Source organism: Lissotriton vulgaris, chromosome 10, assembly GCF_964263255.1.
Source record: "Lissotriton vulgaris chromosome 10, aLisVul1.2, whole genome shotgun sequence".
In the NCBI taxonomy this organism is placed as follows: Eukaryota; Metazoa; Chordata; class Amphibia; order Caudata; family Salamandridae; genus Lissotriton; species Lissotriton vulgaris.
In genome coordinates this window covers 758,402,657-758,415,791 of record NC_141698.1, presented here as the reverse complement: position 1 = coordinate 758,415,791, position 13,135 = coordinate 758,402,657, and the positions used below count along the sequence as shown (strand labels likewise).

The 13,135-nt window shown below is 43.8% G+C and overlaps 1 protein-coding gene across 2 annotated transcripts in view; it reads right to left on the bottom strand.

Moving 5' to 3' along the window:
• ARHGAP21 (Rho GTPase activating protein 21) overlaps window positions 1-12,323 on the bottom strand; it is a 430,157-nt gene extending 417,834 nt beyond the window's left edge. The window contains exon 1 of one of the 2 annotated variants that reach the window (XM_086941663.1): window positions 11,641-12,323. The gene's annotated coding sequence lies outside the window, so the exon portion shown is untranslated. The remainder of the gene's footprint in view (window positions 1-11,640) is intronic. The other variant, XM_086941662.1, reaches the window with a different exon arrangement.
• Window positions 12,324-13,135: the final 812 nt, after the last annotated feature.

The window sequence follows — 13,135 nt, the reverse complement described above, 5'->3', positions numbered from 1 at the left end:
TAGACTGTTTAATAATTCCGTTTTACTGCTTAACAATCTTATACTAACATAAGAAAACTGTTAAGGGTCATATCCGTCACCCAGCACTATACTAGTCCCTCACCAACTGAACAGGCACATACCTGAAGAGATTGGCCACATACCACTGGCCAACAGAGGACTCTAACACTACAGGTTCCGACTAGCGAGATAATCTGGCCACTATTTTGTATCTCACAGTGACAGTCAGATTTAGGACGATAATAACAAAGTCCATCCCAGCAGATCTCTCTACCATTTCTCCCTTAAACCTATGTCTGCACAAAACCATAAACTTTAAACAAAATATATCAGTATGGACAACCCAGTACAGTAACCACCTAAGTGGACCACGAACATAAAAAAACAAAAATGTACCCGCAGGGCTGCTCAAAGCTGCCAGACTACTGTAAACCATAAACTGCAAGCCTACCTCTCACAATTCATTCACTTCACTGCGAAGCTCTACATCCCATAACACAATAGCCGCACCTCAGTGGTCCTTACGCACTACACGAAAATACTTCCACACAGGATCAAAACAAAGACAAATTTCCAACCAAACACCCTTCACAGTGTAGCGTATACCTGTGCAGGCAAGCGCTTCAGCACCCCACAAGAAGGTAGTGAGTAGGATATAAATGTTGCAATATAATAATACCTTTTTATCCATCTCTTAGAGTTGAATCTACTACTCTGATGCAAAATGATCAATTCTATCCCCACCTACCATCGTATCCACAATGATTTTGTTCCTCTCCTTTTCATCTTTCAGACTTCAACAAAATACTACACAATATCCTCAACTAACCTCATTTCTCCTCCACAATCCACTACTATCAGTCTTGAATCATGCATGCCCACTATCTGCACTGCTCTTTAAAACCTGATGCACACTTAGCAAAGCAATCCAGAATACTTTCAGGGCTAGCCGTGTTTTCGGGAGATAATGGTTTCAAAAGATTTACTGAGTCTTATCCGTCCACAGACTAATCAGTCAGCTACAAGTCAGTGTTGTGTTTAATTTCCAAAATCTATTGAAGAAATATAAAATGCCCAACTGATCACAAACCTGTATCTTCCGTCACCACTGGTCAGAATGTCACCAGACACATGTCCACCTTTAGACCCATCTGCTAAAGATATCACTTATTTATTTTTTTTACAGAGTTTTATATAGCACAAACTTGACCCAAACCGGGTATCAGAGCACTTTACATAGCCCCAGTTGCATTACATGAGGACACATTCATTTTTGTTGGACAAAGGGAGATTAAGTGATTTGCCCCAAAATCACAGGATGTTCAGCTGTCATAGCAGAGACTCGAACCCAGTTCCCCAGATTGGAGGGAGACAGCCCTAGCTGTTAGGCCAACTCCTCCCCTCACTGTCAACAAAGAGTGGTACAAAGAAGTCTAACATTACTTTTGAATGCTTATTTTCCCTGAAGAATTGTTGTAAATGATAAAGCTAGTAAAATTCCACATCTTGCATTGTCAGACTTCCACAGCCCTGACCACTCTATTGGCTCCTGACATACATCTCTCCCCCCAGATGTGCATTCACAGTCTCTAACCCATGGTGATTATGTCCAATCTCCTGAGCAATATCGACAACTTTCAAACTCTCTCACCTGTTGGAACTCTGCTCAATATTCCTGCAATCGCCTGGCAATCCTCTTCTCCTAACTCCATTGTCTCCCATACCACCGTAAACACTCAGTCACGTCTCCTCAAAAGGCAGTGCTTAATATGTAAGCACATGCCTGCTAGAGCACAAGGTTTTACTCTTAAGCATTTTGCCAGGCCTGCATATGTTGGGATTACCAAATACCAAGGCGTCTAGTGTTGATTCCACCTCATGCATCTTTAATCCACCAATGTACACTCCTTGCCCCTTTATCTCACTCTTGCAAGTTATATTTCATCTCATCTTTTTCACTTTTGTCACTGTTTTCCTTATATCTCTACCACCTTCTGTCTGCATCATTCAGTGCCTATCCCTTACTCAAATGTCTGATAAAATGTCCCTGTGGCCAAAAGAGAGTACCCCACCTGCAACCAACAGCACAAATGAAGTACTCAAATCAAGACTGGATTTCCCTCTAAAAACTGCAGGTCCAAGTTTTCAGACTAATCCCCTCTGATGCGTGCCTCCTTTCCCAGCCGTATTCTCTCTAAACCTGGCTTCATTACTTACCCAAAGGAATAGATACATATAAAAAGGTGCAGACAAAGGTTTCCTCATGGAAGCACTAGCTTTGTTGTGGCTACTTAACTTTATATGTACCCCTCAACTCACCCTCATTTGGAGGCTGCCACCCTCTCTGGATTCATCTTCACCTTGCAAGCAAGCAAAATGTCTCTTTTGAACTTCAACAGGTTCAACCATTCTCAAAGCCTTACTTATTTTCCACAAAATTGCTCACCTCCACTTACTCAGATGGACTCGCCCTCGAAAATCCCAAGACACTCGAAACGGTTAGGAGATATGCGTTGACCGAAAAACGTGCTAAAACCCATTCAGTTGGAGGATTACTTGTGCATGGCGGTCACTTTTTTTACTCCATTATTTACTCCATATATAACGTGCAGCTAGACATCCAATCGGTTAGGTTAATCATTCACAACACAGATAAACAGAATACACAATGTGCAGTTTTAGGGAAATTCAAGGACAAAAACGCAACCCACATGCATTTAAATACTGCAATTCAAAAGACAACAGCCTAAAGCCGGCTCTTATCTGGTTACTATAAACTGGGCTAAGGGCCCCATGAGAGTCGCCATCTTACAGAAGATGTGGGTGGTTATTCGAGTTTTTTTCTCGCTACTAATGCCACTCCTTAAATTAATGAGGGCAAACAACTTTCAATTGAATCCCAGCTCTTGTAAGGATCCCTGCTGGTGACAGGGCGCATAGCTGTGTTTTCTCTCCCTCTCTCCTCCCTTAAATCTACTCTCACTCGAGAGGGGGGAAAAGGAAAGCAAAAATCGACATAGTGCACCATCTCTGTGTTCAGAAATAAAAAGCATTCGCGTAAAGGTGCAATTTATTAAAATGCCATTTGTAAAGTGTTGAGGATGTGTAATCAGATCAAAAACGTAGAAAATTATAAATAGGCCAGTTTTGAATGAAGCTGCTGGGCCATGCACCAGCTGGCCAGACAAAAGGCTCCCCTGCGACTGACTCCCCTTTCACTCCTCCTTTCTTTAGAGACCTCCATCCCTCGGACTCCTCCCACGGAGAGTGCATGTGAGCTGGGTCAGGTTGTGTACACGTGAAGACATGAATGCACCCATGCCCTGAGCCAGGGAAGGCAGAGTCACTGTGAGGCGTGCACGCAGCACAGCAATAGTCCCGTCAACCTGTGAGTCTGCAACAGTTTCGAGCCCTCTGGCTATTGAAATTTTCTGTTTCTCTTTTGCCAGCTGTGGTGGGAAAAGGCAAAATGGCCTTCAAAGGCATTGCAGCAAAGCATGGACGTTTCGTTTTGGGAGGGTTGGTTCGGTGGCGGACACTTAGGCCACGGGCGGCGAGTTTCAAGAGGCGTCCTTTTAACACTGACACTGATGTGGTATTGGCTTCCCCTTGCCGAGATTTGATTAAATGTCTTTCAAGGGAGGGCACTCAACTCGGACTTGAAAGTGGGGGCATTATATTTCTCATCTCTTCTGACTCAGAGCGATCAAATTTCACTAGCCAGCTGTGCAGAACCGGGCTTTTAAAACGAGCCAAGCTTCCAAGGCGTCCTGGCTTAGAACTGTGGGGTGAAAAATAGCAAAATTGTACAGGTTTACTAAATAAATAAAAATAATTTAAATTAAAAAAAAACACCACTCACACGATTTAGGGTTGTTCTGTAACACAGCTCTCCTATGGCCATTAGACAATGAACTTCAGTTCCCAAATTAAAGCCTCTTCACTGAAAACAAGGCTTTTGTTTTGAATGTTAAACATGATAGTGACTAAAACATCGAGGAAACAGCCACCTCAACTGGATACAGAAAGGAAGCGCCGATATTGTTAGTTCCTGCCACGAACAGAAACTGAAAATATACTCACACAATTGATTGATTCGTGAGTTGCATTTCAGTACACCGCCCAAGAATTACGTGTTCAGGCTGCTTTACACGCATACCTTGCAACGAAAACACTACGTTCAGGTATTTAAGGCCAGGCAGCAATGACACCTGCCTGAGGAGAACTTGTAGAGCATTACCACGCATCACACTCGAGCTAAAACAAATCACCTGAAAACGCCTCACCATCGCAAAATAACAGTCTATGGCAGAGGTCTTCAAACTTTTGGGTGCCGAGACCCCCCTGTCAACATTTTCAGTCATAAGGACCCCCTCCTGATAAACATTTCTAAACCTGTAGGCAGGGCTTCTAGAATTACGAGGCAGGTGAGGACCAAATTACACGGAAGGCTTGACTAAATTGTGTGAGAGGAAAATGTAAATGTTATGTGATGCCACGTTATTTTGGGATATAATTGCTTCATTATTTTGACATTGTTTTGCTCACAATAAAACAGTACCAGTTTACAACCAAAATACAGCAATTAACATCAGAAAGATGTCTAGTCAACCTTTGTGATGGGCCTTCCACTCTGCAGGAATACGTGCTGCCACATTAGAAGCTCACCTGGCCCTGTCCGGGAGCAGCAGGGGTCCCTAAAACCCTGCCCTCTGTGGATGAGAAGAGTGCCCATGTGAGTGCACGGTGAGCGATGCAACAGTATGAGAGTAGGGAAAGAGGAGTGACTGCAGGGTGAGTGAGGTGGCCATATGAATTTGATTGTGGATATAAGTGCAGAGTGGGATGAAAGAATGCATGGTTAATGATGGGCTTGTTTGAGCGAGTTTCAAATTGAGCAGTGAGGGGGCAGGTGAATGAGGTGTCACATGAGTGCAGGATGAGTGCAGATGAGTAGCGTGACTGCAGGTTGAGGTACAGGGAGAACAACGCAAGTGCATTGTGATTGCAGAGTGATCACTGCGAGTGCAGGGTGAGAGGGTGAATGATGTGAGTGCATGGTGATCAGTGTGAGTGCATTGTGATCGCTGTGAATGCAGGGTGAGCATGAAAGTGAAGTGCTAGAATGAGGAGTGAGTTCTCTGAATACAGGGTGCATTTCCAGACACTTGAAGTAACTCAACATATTATTGACTGCGGCGTAGGGCTTAAGAAATAAGTTAAACTATTGCTATTATGACATTAATCAGGGATCGAGGGTGGAGGAAATAAATATTCTGATCTTGCAACATACTTCCAGTCCTATGGTTAGGGTTGCCTGCTCAATATTTTGATGTCCCAGACCGTACAAAAATAAGCAGTCACGTAAAGTTGTATATTTCAGCACTCATCTGTGCATACTTGGAATAGCAAATATAAATAGAAAGCACTTTTAATTGTGTTCTAGGGCTGCCTCAATGATCCATGACTGATAAAGGGAACAGAGACCTAAAAGTCACATTACGAATGTATTTATTTATGCGTTTTTATATAGCGCGCACTTTACCCGAAGGTGTCAGAGTGCTTCACAATGTATTTCATGAAAAGAAATAATAAAAAGTAGAATTGCCAGAAGAAAAAAATACCAGCCATTTCTCTTGTAACACACTGTTTGCTACCTCTCACATTTTGTTTGCTTTATATACTTGCACAAGTGCCACCATTGCCTACGTAACGTTTGTTCTTGTGTTTGAGTGTGCCATTTATTGCAGTGTTATACCTCTACTTTTACTTTGTACGCTTTTGTAACCTGCACACATCACTTTTTCCTCCTGTAATGTACCGTTTGCTACCTCTTGTATTTTGGTTGCTCACTATTGTCATTTTTGCCTCATGTAACTTAACGTTTGCTTTTGTACTTTGTTCACTTGTAATTTTCTTCTCATGTAACATTACTGTTCCTATTCTCACACTATTGCAGTAAATGTAAAATACAAATGTAAGGGAAAGGCTGAGTTGGGGCCCAGGGGGTACGGGAATTATAAAAAAAAAAACTAAGCCTCAGTGACACGTTTTCAAAAGCTATGTAAATATGTAAATGGCCGTTAACGACCTGTGAAAAACTCAGGGGTGCCGGGCTGTGCTGGAGATAAGACTGCATACATAGCCCAGCGATGCTCACAGCAGCTCGAGCTAAGACACACTATGGGGGAGGAGGGGGGGCTGAATCCTTGTAGTCAGATGGGCCTGGGGAAGAAGTGTGATCGGGAATGCGCGACCCCCTTTCAATCACTCCGTGGCCCCCCTGGGGGTCGCGCCCCACACTTTGAAGACCCCTGGTCTATGGAAATGTCTAGCATTGCGTCATTATAAGCATCGTGAAAAACAAACTAGCTCCATGTTCATAGCTCAACAGCCACAGTTATTTGAACAGGTGTTTTTCCAAGCCCCGTGCCAGCCGAGAGTCCTCGGGCTTTTTAAGTCACTTGGAACGTAGGAGCACGTGCTCATAAGACAGGAGATTGATTCTTTCCTCTTGGACTTTTATACAGCGCACAGTTGACCCAATTTCATGACCACTACATTAAAGGTTTTTTTCTTAAGATGGCCATCATTATGCTGATTACCTGAGATCTGGAAGTAGAAGTGTGTCGAAATAAAGATGCTCATGCACTGTGGAACTGAAACCATGCCAAGGTTAAGAATTTACTGCTGTATTTAAAAAAAAAAGTTATTTGACTGTCATATTAATGTGTGAGTGTTTTAAATCCTGTACATCTTTTATGATAATCTGGGTAATGATCGAATAAACATTATTTGATTGATTGAAGTAGAACTAGTTGAGATGTCAGAGGATAAACTGATGCAATAAGACCAATCAAAGGGCTCACTGAATCCAGGAAGCGAGTATTTTTTATTTTATTTTTAAATTGAGGAGTAAGCATACAGTGACTGACACCCATTAGCCAATTGGAAACCCTCATTTACAGGCAGTGGTCGCAGGATGAAAAAGAAAGTTTGGGTGTCATCCACATAAGTGTGTTAAGAGACGCTTGACTGAGTATAAGAAATTACTCATGGATGTTGTGTACCTGGAGAAAAGTTAAGTAGAGTACCCTAATTTGAACCTGGGGAAATGTGTACTGGTAGGCGAGAAAAATAAAGAACATCAGAAGCGGGAAATATGGAGTCTATAGGGGTAGTGTAAGAACCAGTCAAGTGCTGAGCCAGTGATGCAGTGGGTGTAGTTTTCATGGCGGGATGACTTACCACGTTGAAAGCTAAAAGTTTTATGTTAAAAGGTCAAGGGAAAAGAAGAGGAGTAATGGGCTAAAGCAATGAAAGTTAAAATACGTGATAGGGAGATCTCAGTGGAGTTCATGGTCTGCAGGTATATTGCAACTTGTGCACAGGGTTTAAGCGGGTCAATACCAGACGTTTCTGGGTTTCAATGAAGGAAGGAAGCTGAGCAACAGGGAGTTAGATGGAGAGTGCAGGGTGAAACCAGTGGTTGGCTTTTTTGAGCAGTGGAAGGAAAATGAAAAGCATTTTGAGGAGGACCAAAATAATATTGAAAACGGTGGCGGCCCATAGCAGAAGCTAGAGGTAAGAACAGGGGGTTTGTTGGCAGACTTGTGTTAGCTCTATATAATTTCTTCTGATAATTTGAACAGAATGTCTTCTCTTATCCAATTGGAGCACCTTCTGCTCTTAACGCTGATCATCATGTGTCCCCAACCCAGAGGAGAAACACAGAATCATGACAGTAGTGCATTTCCAGCCCAATATTGTGCATGCAAATTCCAGTTCTACCTTATAATTGTACAGTATCACTCACAAAAGTTATTGATCCTAGCTGTTGACACAAGAAGTGCAATTAACCGTTGTTAATGCTCAGCCCCTAGACTACTGGTTTCCATTCTCGTAACAATCTCTACCCCACATACATAACAAGTGGCCTGACACCGCCTGTGATACATTAAGACCTGTCAATATTGTTAGTGAACATCATTTTGCAAACTCCCTCTTGCAGACACATACTTCCTATTGGCAGAAGAAAAATGAGAAGTCTGGGAAATCTAAGTGTTGCTCTAAAAAAAAAAATAACAAGATAGATTTACGGTGTTATGTATGACATGGCAAATACGAATACAACCACAATTGCCTCACCTGCCCATACAATAATTAACTCACTCTCCAACTCGATTGGGTAAGGCAATTTCTGAATTCATTTGATTGCATCAATTACGTTTTAGTGCCCATATGAACGGGCAATGATGGCTGTTAATTGCCCGCTCATTAGTAATGGGATCATGTTGAAGGCAAGTGTATCCAAGAAGGTAGACAGGCAATTGAGACATGTTAATGCCCTACCTAAAAGCCTTTCCATCTCTCTGCCCCAGATGTGCCTTCCAGGCGCGTGATTTTGTTTGTACCAACCTTCTTCCTGTACAGAACATCTACCAAAATCACATCCATGCATTCACACCCGATACAGTCATCTGAGAACTATACCGCCTAAGGCCTACACCCTCAGTTGTGGGACAAAGCACTCAAAAATTGACTTACACCAGGCTGCACTTACTCAGTTCAGCAACGACACATGCAGCCAGGGGCAGCCAACCGCTGCAAAATGTATGCCCATTTCCAATAAGTGAGCAAGTGGGCACAGTAGACTGGGAAAAGGTAGGAGGCCATCTTTAACTGACACATTGGCATTAATCAGGCAATAATGGCGAGTGGGCAAATAACAGTATTAGTAGACTTCAAATTATGCAATTTGATTGGCTAAAAATTCCCCATCGTTACACTGCTGGTTACATTGTTTTTTATGCATATTTTAATTAAACGGCAGCTGTGAGCTTCTTTATCCACTGGCCATCTGTAATTGTTAGGTCTGATTACACAGGACAGAATGTGTGTACCAAGTCCATTCGCTACCCACAGGCAATTATAAACTCTAGACCTCAGTATTTCATACTCCGCATTAGCTGAAACCATCACTTCAAATACATTTCAGTTGTTCCATGTTAGAAATGGTTCCCAACCCAGCTATTAGAACTTTATGCAGCCACTAAAAGCAGATGTCTCCCCCAACATACTAAATCACAGAAAAAGCCACGGGTCCGGAGTCAAACGGAGGTCATATAACTGACTGAGTGTACTCTCCCACGTAAGGGGAGGGGTTTCCCTTTTCAGCACGGTTCCCCTCACACACCAGAGGTATCCTGCTTCATCACAGGGGTGCCTCCTCACGTGAAAGACCTAGTTTTCACGCGGGGTTGTAGCCCTCGTTGCGAGGGAGGAGCTCAGTGATGTTTTTATTGAGTCAGGGCGGGTTTACTAAAACCCTATGTGAGCCTGGCGTGTACGTAAGAGTGCAGTGCTGTGATGAGAATCATTAAACTGGCTACGGGGTTAGCTATGCTATATATAACTTTAGTCAGCCACCCGATGTCAGGATTAAAAACAGTGAATAGCTGGTAACGCAGGTGCAGTCATTAGGCAGCTGTGTAAATACTAGACCAACGCGTTTCAGCCAAAAGACCTAAGGTAGTGTCATGGCCTTCTTCAGGGTCAATGGTTCAGCTACTGCAATAAATAATTGCAATAAAAATGAAAAAAAACATGAAAAACATGTGCATAAGTAAATAGTGTAATACTGAACCTGTAAATTGACTATTCAGTATGCTCAGCATACAACCTATAGTTAAGACAAAAGGCAGCGGGTGACTGAATAAAGGTATAGCATAGCTAGCCCCGTAGCCAGTTTTAACGATTCACATCTCAGCACTGCACTCTTACGTACACGCCAGACTCACATAGGGTTTTAGTACACCCGCCCTGACTCAATAAAAACATCCCTGAGCTCCTCCCTCGCAACGAGGGGGTTGTAGCCCGCGTGAAAACTAGGTCTTTCAAGTGAGGAGACACCCCTCTAATGAAGCATGACACCTCTGGTGTGTGAGGGGCACCGTCCTGAAAATGGAAACCCCTCACCTTACGTGGTAGAGTACACCCAGTCAGTAATAGGACCTCCGTTTGACTCCGGACCTGTGGATTCTTTCTGCGATTTTATAAATTAGTGGGGAGTTGGCTCACGCTGATCCTTTAAACTCCTCCAGCCTCCTAGTGCGTTTACCCCAACATTCGGTCATTAAACTAGCAGCCTATACAACCAAGCGAGTGACATTGGTAGAATGATTTACAAAAGAGGTCTTGGATATAAAACTGCACTTATTTGTACCACAGGAGATTGTTAGCATATGGTGCAAAGATCAAAAGAAACAAGTCCTCATAGTTTCTTAATATGTGAAAAAACTTTTCCCATCAAGAATTTACAAAAATGATTTGATCCGCACACATTAATAGCAAGAAATCATTTCCACCAAGTGAAATTGTTCACGTGTTTCTTTTTTCTTTATGGTTTATTCTTTTTTCGTCACAGGAAGCCAACGCGTAGGGCATGTCCCCGGATTACCTTTCTTACTTCTTAGCCTCTACACTACCTTGCACAATCCAAGGTGCGCCAGTCAAAAGCCCTGTACCTCACCCAAACCTTGACTGACTACATACATCTAGACTCTGCATGCCTTTTACTTCTGGAATCCCCCTCCATTATTATTTACTTTCACCACTCACTCGAGCATGCATCTCATTCCAGGTCTTTAAATAAGTTCTAGACCCTCTTGACCAGCTACTTGGATGAAGAGCGACTGCTACCCAATACAAAACCAATTCATAAATGTGCATATGTATTTATGTCCATTTTATTATACGTCAATTGTCTGACTTTCTGCTAATGTTACCATAAGTGTGTTGATCCTCATTGCTACAGCTCACTTTTCGGTTTGGTCAACCACTACAGCAGCATGTGTCGTATGTAGGCTAGGGTACCACCTATTTTTTTTACCACCATGGTCCGCATTTTAAAATTCAGGCCGGAAGACTTCTGCGAAAAAGCAATGGCATTTGGTATTTTTTCCCTTCTGAATGATACTTAAAGAGCAAACTCAAAATAAATCACTTACAAAGCATTTAAGAACTTGCAAGATCCAACAGAATAAGATTATAAGTAAGGATAACGGACAATGTCCATGATATAAAAGAATCCGCAGTTTTGCACAAATTCTTTTTCACCTACCAGCAGCTGTTGCAGCTGTTGTCTGTTCAAGAACAGGAAGCCGTAAACAAATGGGCATTATGTATTCTAAGAAAGGTGGCGATCTTAAATATTATTGTCAATATCCTTATCCAACTTCATTGCTTTTCGAAATACTTCGGCTTCTAATAAATAAAGTCAAATAAGTATACCGTCCCACTTTTTCTATACATTCTGATTCTTGTAGCTTAGTTTCCCCATTAAAATACAGGTCTGTAAGTTCTATACATGGTACGAGTACAACACCAGAATGCAGGACATAACAAGGTGAGCTATTCCGGGAGAGTCTCTTCACTTTCAAGTTCAGGATCACAAACAGCGAGCAACATCCAAGAAAGTCTAGCACTTACAAGGAAAGTTGCACTGACCTTTGACCTCCCTCTTCAGGCAGTGCAGCCTCTGATGCCAGCGGCCAACCCCTCCCCAGTGTGCAGCTCCACCCTTATTTAAGGATCATGTTCCTTTACTCATTTGCTTACACAAGAATCTCACAATTGTACCTGGTTTTGTAGGATTTCTTTCCAGTGGCCTCTGCAACGTAAGTCTCCTTTCCAGCACTATATTGTTTATAGATGCTTCCGCGGAGACAGGCGCCCGTGTACACAAGGAACTGGCTGGCTGAGCCCAGGAGTCCTCAGCACCCAGGTGCTCCCGAAGGAAACGCGTGCAGCTCCTCGTAAACACCGCCCGCGGTACTCGGGAGCAGGTGAACGAAGCGCAAATAAATCCTGCCCAAGGGACTGTGGTCTTCAGACCGAGGCACTTGCTCTTCCCAGTCCAGTCAAGGAACCTGGCGCGCAGAAGGCGGGGCTGGTAAATGGCTCCCTCCGCCCCATTCGCAGCTGCAGCGTGCTGAGGGAGCAAGGGGTCGCTTTCCTTCTGTAGGATCTGTCCTCGGCGTGTAACTGAGTTTAATGTGAGCGTAAACTCCACAAAGTGCTCGTGCTCTCACTGGCACAGCTCTGTGTGAGGTAAAGGCGCCGGGAGGAAACAATAGGAGGCGGCGGCGGGCGGACACGTCAGTGGCCGGGAGGCCGCAGTGGGCGAGCCGCGGGTTGTGCCCCCAGGAACGCCGGGCGAGCCAGGCTCAGGAGTGAGGTCCGGATCAGTCACAGGGATCGCTCGCCAGCAGGCGGAGCAGCAGCTCGCTCCACGGATCCCCGTGACTCGCTCACCAGCTCCCGCCGCCCATCCACCAATGGAGGCGGGAGGGAGTGGCGAGTCCTGAGGGAAGGGGCCGGGCGGCGCGCCGCCATTTCATGTGTCTTGCCTGTGACCCGCAGCAACGCTCCCCGGAGCCTCCCTGCTGATGACGAGAGGCTCTTCCCGCTCTCCTCCCATCGGGGCGGGCGCTGCTTCTGGCTGTTATTTGGGGTCAGGAGGCCAGAGAACAAATGAGCCGGTGTTTCATGGAGAGATTTCATTAGGGTGGCTGCGGCGAAAAGCAGAGGCACTGAAAATATGGCACTCTTCGCTCCACAGACCGGCGCCCTTCCCTGCGTTCATGACAGGGCATGTTATGTTTTTGTATGACCGCGTTTTTATTTAGACTTTCTCGACCGTAAAAACACCTGTTTACGTGCGAGATTAGTGTACACGCACACCCTTTGCGTTTTGTAAACAATTAGAAAGGAATGTCAATGGGGCTTCAGTGCACTAGGGTAGGCTCCAGAATCCATTTTTTTTAATTTTTATTGACAACATATGGCAGGTTGTAATGATGTGAAGGAGGCAAAATTTGTATAAAAATATAATTTATTAAGTGTATTATGTGTATTTGTAAAGCGCACCGTCACACACGATGGCAGTATTATAATGTGAGAGAACCTGACCTCTTTACAACATTGGTAGTGTTACATTTCAACAGAGTTGGATTTATTTATTTTTATTTATTACAGAGATTTATATAGCGCTGGCCTGACCCGAGGGTATTGATGGTGCGAGATTTCCGGTTCAGGTTATTTTCAGTAATACCAATACTCACCTGGGCCCTTA